Genomic DNA, 9,074 nt, shown 5'->3' with positions numbered 1-9,074 from the left:
GCTTCCCTGACACATTGTAACGGAACGTACTACTCAGCAGTACCTCTGCTGATCATTATGATCTTTCAGTATCCTACACCTATCAGGGTAATGGAAATGCTTATACTGCTGTCCTGGGACACCCACACAGCGCCCCCTAGCGGACACAGCGGTCACTGCACCACATAGGCTATTTAGCCAGTTCTCTACCTTATATTTCTGCCAACTGTAGCTTTGCTCAGGAGGTGTGTGTTTGCTCTGTGTTCCTAGTCTTGTATTATGATCTTTGCTGATCAAACTTGGATTTGTCTCGACCATCCGTTTGCCTAGCCCTTTTGTCGTGACCCGCTGCCTTCTTGGAATTCTGACCTGAGACTGTTACCCAGCTTAGCCTTTGTCTCACCCCTCTGTCTATGGTGTATCCTCCTGGCTCTTGACCTAGGACCTCTCGACTTTCCATCCTCACAGTTTGTCCATGAATAGTGACTAACATCCCACTAATATCTCCTTTCATTGCACGCAATTGTACAAGTCTTTTGCTTTTTATACATAGCGTGTGAATCTGTTATATTAACAATTTATGCTTGATAAAACTTGATAGACTTTTTTCATTTATTTTAGAAAATTACTATTAAAAAAGGAATGTATTACTAGAAATTAGCAAAATATTTAAATCCCATTAAATACACCGTTTTTTGTCATGACTATCTTGAAAACAATATTTTAAATATTCCAGTTTTCACACTGGGCACTCTAGCAGTCACTATATGCTGCTACCACTTGCCTCCAGCTCATCAGGCTTGCCAACTTTGCTATGTAGACTGGGACAAGATCTACAGAGTGTTACCTGGTGGAGGCCTAGGTTATGTAGAATAGCAACACTGAACACATACAAGGCTGTGTAAGCATCATCAAGGTCTCTTCAGGAGGAGAATCAAAATTTCCTAGAGACTGTCATTTTCTATGTACAGGGGTGGGCAATTAATTTCCCCAAGGGCCACATGTGAGAATATGACTGTTGTGTAGGGTTGAACCAATAGGCTGAAATTAATTCTGATCAAAATTAATATTACCATATTAATTTTAATTATTTTATTCGAATTGTGTCACTTAATATTGAACAGAATTAAGTATGCTAACAGCCCTCTATATACAGTATTCGGCACTCGACAGAGCCCCCTTATACACAGTATGGAGCCGCCATTCAGCCCCCCAAGTACAGTATAAGGCCACTCACACAGCCCCCCATGTACATGGGAACATCCCAGACACATGGAAAAAAAACAACACATACTAATGTTACTCTCGCTCCCCCGGCGCTCTGTTCCTGTGCACTGACTCTCTGCACAATTGAAGCAATTGATGCGAAGTCTGCGTCTGCTGGCTCAGTCACACATGCTGCTTGGCGGAAGAAGGAGCCATGGCTTCGTCCTCCACCAATGTATTCACTGCTATCTGTATTCTGAGGTTGCGGATAGCAGTGACAGCAGGCAGCTAATCTACCGTGGTCCAAAGCATGGTGCAGTCCCTGGACAACTGTTTCAGCCCTTCGACATTCTTGGTCCACTTTGTGGCACTTTGATCAGCTCTGTTCTATAGCAATTTCTTTACAAAAAAAAGCCACAGCATTCTAGTGAATATGGTGTATCAAAAATCTACTTGATTCATCAAATAACGTAAGAAACCAGATACGTTTCGACTGAGTTTTTATTCTAGTTCTTTTGGTATTTTTGATGGGGCTACATGATCTAAGCTTGGCACTGCAAGCAAGAAAAACTGTTTGGATACACCTTGAATGATGGTGTTGCCTTCTATATTTTCTTTCTATGACATTTCTCTGTCAATTAACTCTAAGATTAGGTTCCAACAATGAGCTTTTGGTGAGTTTCTAATGCTGTGTATTTCAGCATATTAGTTCCAGCAAGGTGGATGGGATTTATAGAAATCTCATGTCCACTGTGGGGTTTTTTAAAAGCAGCATTACCTAACCTACAGCGCATGTTTGAAATTCACAACATGTGCAATTTCTTCTTTCGGGTACGCTGAGTTTTATATATAGATTTTCCCCATAGAATTAGATGCAGGAAAAAAATGCCACAATAGTATAAATATTAAACACAAAACATACAGGTATGACCACACATATTAACCCTTTTCAACATCGGACTCCCCCTGCTTGGTGTGGACTCCGGCGCTGAGCCTGCACCTTTCCCATCACATGACAGCTGATATATAAAGCTAACATGTGCCCACAACAGCCGTGGATGGAATCGCGATCCACCCACAGCTCTTAACTAGTTAAATACCTGTCAAGAAGTGACTGGCCCTGTGTGACATGACCCAACAAATGGTTGGTCACTAAACGGTAAACAAACAAGGGAAACCCGGGGACACAATTACAACGGTGGGCCCTGCGATAGGGAAAGGGGAAATGGACACCTCCTGCACTCTCCTGAGGCTGTGCCCTGGTCTATCCGGAAGTCCCGTCGCCAAGCAGGATACCTTTGCCCTCACTTGCCCTGCACCTATCCCTCAGTAGGGAATTGGCAAGTGCGGACACTGGTCCCACCGCTGCACTAATACAACACCATGGGAAAATATAACAGACAAGGTAAGACAAACAACACTTAGCTTTCTCTGCTGCAATGCACCACACAGCAGAGTAAGGCACCTGATCACAGCATACAGCTGATGCACCACTGCACCAGAAAGCTCCTGTCTTCAGCATGGTTGGTATCCAAAAGGACCTGTATAACCAACAGTTAGCTGAAGAATCAGGTGACCTTTTAAAGGAAGGTGGGAGTGGTCACCACCTGCATCAGCAAACTTACCAGCAATGTAATTACACCAAAAATGGATCGTGACAATACCGCTGTCAATCTCTGACAGTGGTATTTAACTCACGCTTTTGGCAAGCAGGCTGTAAATCAAGTCCATCGGTGACCCTGTCACGTGATTGTGGGTCACCGATCGGTCTCCAGCAGACCTCTATGGTTGTCATAGCCGGATTGCTATGAGCACTGCCCGGTGGTCGGTACTCATAGCAAGTAATAATTTCTGCTACATATAGGTGATCTGATCATCGCCTGTATGTAGAAGAGCTGATCGGACAACTGCACCTTCTAGTCTCCCATAGAGACTATAGAAGTATGCAAAAAGAAAAAAAAAATGTTTTTAAAAAAAATTTAAAATTTTTTAAAAAATATAAACATTCAAATCACCCCTCTTTCGCCCCATTCAAAATAAAACAATAAAAAAATTAAAGATACACATATTTGATGTCGCCACATTCAGAATCGCCCAATCTATCAATATAAAAAAATAATTAACCAGATTGCTAAATGGCATAATGAGAAAACAAGTCAAAACGCCAGAATTACGTTTTTTTGGTGTCCAAAACATTGCATTAAAATGCAATTACGGATGATCAAAAGATCGTATCTGCACCAAAAAGGTATCATTAAAAACGTCAGCTCTGCACACAAAAACCAAGCCCTCACCCAACTCGAGATCACGAAAAATGGATACGTTACAGGTAATGGAAAATGACGCAATTTTTTTTTTAAAAAAACTTTGGAATTTTTTTTCACCACTTAAATAAAAAGAACCTAGACATGTTTGGTGTCTGTGAACTTGTAATGACCTGGAGAATCATAATGGCAGGTCAATTTTAGCATTTAGTGAACATGGTAAAAAAAACAACAAAACTGTGGGATTACACTTTTTTTGCATTTTCACAGCACTTGAAATTTCTTTTCCTGTTTTCCAATAAATGATATGTTAAAATCAATGGTGTTCTTCAAAAGTACAACTCGTCCCGCAAAAAACAAGCCCTCAGATGACCATTTTGACAAAAAATAAAAAAGTTATGGCTCTGAGAAGAAGGGGAGCAAAAAGTTATAATGCAAAAACAAAAATACCTCTGGTCGTTAAAGGGTTAAAATAATAATTTTATTTGATCAAGACATAAAATATACACTCACGATAAAAAGTGGATGATAACATTAGATAAAATTGCAAAAGAAGTATGATAAACCACCCTACGTCCAAGGACAGTACAAAGGAGGTACAATCCTTCTATTTAGACTATCACATTCCAAGGACACTATTTAAAGTGTCATAGTGAAAGAATATATAATAAATATAATCTAAGCAGAAAATTTAGCAAAACTAAAGAAAATTATATCCCAAATATGCAAACTGTGCAAATTGCATATTAAAATAACACTGCAATATGATGAACATGGACTCTGAGTAGTACACATGTGAATTACATCCGTATGTATTTGTCGTGGAACATTTATAAGGTGCCAGTTTGTATTATCTTATTGTTCCCGATGCGCGTTATGTCGTCTCTTCGTCTAAGGGCAGCTTTATTTAACACATGACATACAAAAAAGAGATCTAAACCACAGCGTCGAAAACGTGATGAAAACGCATGTAAAAATAATACACCCAAAAACACAATGAAAAAAATGCAAATAGGTGGAGAAATTCTGCAACATCAAAACCTCACCAGATACTCATTGTGGGAGCGTAGCATAAGATTGTGCTCAGGCTACGTTCCCACGATGAGTATTTGGTGAATTTTTGATACTGCTCATTTTCTGCACAATTTCTGGAACTAACAAGTAAATTAGGTTACTTGCATTTTTCATTGGGTTTTTGAGTTTTGTTTTCTTTAGATTCATTTTTATCACAATTTTGACACTGTTTTTTGTCTTTTTGGTATGTCCTTTTTTAAAGAAAGCTGTTTAGTTTTTGATACTTCTTTGTATTTGGCTTTGGCAAATCTATATTGATACAGTAGTGTGCAGATTACATGCTTTCTTGATGTGTTTCCACTATGGATCCAAGCGGTAACATTGCTCCTTGCGGAAAGTAACATGTCAAGCCTGACATGCCAAGCTGAGAAGACTTTTAAGCCTTACCAAGCTCCTCTGGGAAATATGCAATTGTCTCATCAGAGAAGAGTAGTACTAGAACTCTTGTGCAGAAATCCTAAAAGTCAATATCTACCCTCTAACAAGCCTTGCCACATGACATAGGATGAAGCAAAAACCAAAGACACTGTTTCGGGGTACTGCCACTCTTCAGTGCAAAGTGTGAGATCTGGTTTTGCTGAGTGAGCGGCGTCTAACCGGGATCCAAAAGGTAACGTTTCTCCTTGAGGAAAGTGACATGTCAAGGTGAGGAGACTTTAAAGCATTGCAATACTCCTCTGGGAAATACAGTGTGTTCATAAAGTCATGGTACATTTTTGACCAGTCACAGGAAAGTATACACAATCCCCAGAGACTTTTACTTTTGGGGTTGTGTGAAGCAACATGTGTACATTGAACATATCAACGACATTAATCAGTTAAAACAGAGAATCACAGACGTTATTCACTATGTTACACAAGACATCCTTACCCGTGTGTGGCAAGAACTTCACTATCGTTTGGATGTGTGTAGGGCAACAAATGGAGCCCACATCAAACTGCACAAAAGTCTTTTGTTGCTTTCCAGTGACTGGTCAAAAGTGCACCATGACTTTATGGACACACTGTATATAAATTGTCTCTTCAGAGAGGAAGAGGACAAGAACTATAGTGTCACCTATAGGAAGTAGCAATCCTAAGGCTATGTGCCCACGTAGTTTTTAGGTTGTGCGGATTTTGTTGGAAAATCTGCTGGTAAATCCGCGGGACAAAAGTCCTGCGGTTTATCTGCGGTTTCACACCTCTACAATGGAGCAGGTGTGAAACTGCAGTGGAAACCGCACAAAGAATTGACATGCTGCGGATTGTAAACCGCAGCAAATCCGCGAGGAAAAATCCGCAGCATGTGCACAGCGTTTATTTTTTCCATAGGAAATAAAGGTACTGTACACCACAGCAGAATCTGCTGCCGACCCGCAGAGCCAAAACCGCTACAGATCCGTAGCAGAATCCGCAGCGTGTGCACATACCCTAACAGTCAAGATCGAGCCTCTAACAAGCCTTGTCACATGACTTAGGATAAAAGTCAATATCAAAATCTGAATTTGCAGACGTTTCTCATTGCAGGGAATGACATGTCAAGCCATGGAAACAAACTAAATGCATTTGCATTTTTTTACCTGCAGATTTTCCACATTTAATGTAAGTCTACGGGTAAAAATCCATACATAAAACTCAGTGTGACTGCAACAGAGAATGACATGTTGAAGATTCGAAACATGCACCGCAGGTCAGTTTACACTGAGTAAAAAAGAAGCACAGTGGTCATGAGATTTCTATAAGTCTAACCCTTTTTGCTGGAACTGTAAGATGCTGAATTTTAAAAGCAGCAAAAAAATAATTAAGAAATACTAAGGCCATGTGCACACGTTGCAGATTCTGCTGCAGATCCGCAGCGGTTTTGGCCCTGCGGATCCGCAGCAGTTTGTGCTGTGGTGTACAGTACCATTATAATCAATGGAAAACAAAAACCGCAGTGCACACAGTGCGGAATTTTCTGCATGGATTTGCTGCGGTTTCAAAACCGCAGCATGTCATTTCTTTGTGCGGAATCCGCAGAGGTTTTACAACTACTCCATTGTACAGGTGTCAAACCGCAGAGCAAAACCACAGGCTAATCCGCAGATAAACCGCAGGTCTTTTGACCTGCTGATTTACCTGCGGATTTTGCAAAATCTGCGTGGAAAAATCTGCAGCACAATCCGCAGCGTGTGCACACACCATAATTCTTGTGATGAATCAAGCTGAATACATAGGGCATTCACTGTAGGTGTGCCACATATTTTCTGAATATAGCTTTATGTAAACTCTTTAACCCCTTAACGAGCAGGAGCCGAGTGTCATGGAACAGTGCTCTGAGCCTCTCGCACAGAGCAGATCGAAGCACAGCTGTGGACGAGGCAGAGAAACTAATTTCTCCATCTCCTTCACTGCCGGTGTTGGTGTATAGCTCACAGCACTCGGATGATATCCAAGTGATGTGCACTGTGTCACTTGCACCCATATGCTTATATGGGTGAGAGTGCGTGGAGACTCGGCCGAGTGCTGGTGCTAAGCGCAGCATACTGCAATTTCACTCGGATGGTGAAAACGGCTGAGAAAAAAACATTTATGGGAGCTGCCCCACAGAGAAGAAGAGCAGAAGGCGCTGGATCCTGAAAAGAGTGGTGGTTTATGCGTATATTAATACACTCACTACATTACATACACACACACTTTTAATACATAAAACTAGGTGGGATTTAACAACATGCACATATGTGACAAAGCTTAGTGAACTAGCGTACTTAAGTTATGAGTAACTGTGGCTTTAAATACAAATATCTGCGAACCTTAAAATTAAACATAAAATAAGTCATGCTGCACTTGCAGAAAAGCAACATGGTGCTAATCGTATACTGTATAAATTATTACTCCATTTCAAAACAGGATACGCTTGTTAGTGTCCTGATATCACTGGAAGCACAAATTAATTACACCTTTTGGCAATAAAATGGAAATACTGTGTATGTGCTGCACTGGTTTTCATGCTCTAGTTTTATGCTGTTATTCTAGGTTGTTCTTAAAAACCCAACAAGCTGCCCTCACAACAATAATTAATTAACATGTTCAGGCAATCATTAAAGTGACCCCACTCTCCTAAATCATTTAGCAGTCTTCTTTTCATAATGGATGCATCTTGCCTTGCAGTAGGAATTCTATTTTTTTATTAAAAAAAATATAGCTTTTAGGTTTCTATAATGAAAATTTATGTCATTCCTTTATTTTTTCCATCATGTATCACAAGCGACGTGTGCAGAGGTGATAACCTGCAGCTAAGCAATGAGGAGAGATATAAAGTATGAGAAAACCGGACATCGGCGGGTAACCCCTGACCCGGTGCTTGCAGAGGCGGACTCTGTTACTCCACAGAGTCCACACCAGCTGGTGCGTAAGCGAGACCTGTTAACGTCACAGGTCACTGCTATATGTAGCACCGCTCAGAGCGAATGCAATGTCTGCCCTGGTGATAACCACCAACCAGCCTAACAACTGTGCTGGTAAGTGCACGCAACAGAGCATGGTGCTGCTCTGGCAGACACAGCAGTAGCAGCGGTACGTAAGGCCTGTACTGGCTGACGCCCCAAGGCGCTAGAGAACGGTGAGAGACTAGACTGCGGCGCTAAGCAGTGCTAGAACTATGGTGCTACTCTGATTCCTGAGCCCTAACTCATACGTATGAGAGGAGGGGGAATCTTAATGAGTCAGTCACCAGTCTCATACATTCGTCATCTCACACACACTAAGCGTTATAACATCAGAGTCTATCATAGCGCATGGCAGGGCGGCCATGCAAACCTTTTATAGCCGCATCCTTCCGGGACCCCCCTGATGGTCCAATCTGAGCTGGAGAAGGACCTGAACATGTGACCTCCGATCTCCAATGAGAGATCGTCCCACGGGCATGCTCAGTGGACCAAAAGGAGGACTTAGTCCCTGGAGTCATTCGCTGCTGGCCAGCATGCGTTACTATAGCTGGACCAGAGGTGGCAGCATCTACCAAACCCCCAATGCTGGTGCGAGCAGAGCGCTGGGATCGACGAGCCCGCTGAGCAGGCTCCACTGTGGCCGGAGAGGAATGGGAGACCGCCAAAGGCAAAGCTTGGGATTCCCTCTGTGCAGCGCAAGGAACCCAATGCCTAACAATGTGTTTAATATATAATTTTACATATTCAATAATTGTATATTTCACATCATCCACCATGTTTACACTTCTGGAAATTATGAACAGGATCATACAACAGACTAATATTACTGTCTGTCTGGCTCTAATCTGGTCTACGCTACATGGGGTTACTAAACCACTGATATAGGTAAACACAGGGACAACTCATCACAGTGGTATTTAACAGTTTGAACCAAATACCCTCCACAGCAGAACCTCCCCCTTACCTTCACACATACAGGGCTGGGGTTAGGGGCTGGCAAACTAGGCAGCCAGTGGCGTGTCGCTAATAGCGGCATACCACCCAGCCGCTATGAGGCCAGTGAGTCAGGGGGGCCTGTCCGGTACCAGTGGAGCAGCAGCGGTGGATCAGCGGGTCACAGGAGGCAAGAGCTGGCTTCTGTGGG

The sequence above is a fragment of the Dendrobates tinctorius genome, unplaced genomic scaffold (assembly GCF_039654945.1).
Source record: "Dendrobates tinctorius isolate UK_male_01 unplaced genomic scaffold, ASM3965494v1 ptg000030l, whole genome shotgun sequence".
NCBI lineage: Eukaryota > Metazoa > Chordata > Amphibia > Anura > Dendrobatidae > Dendrobates > Dendrobates tinctorius.
This window is presented reverse-complemented; position numbering follows the sequence as displayed.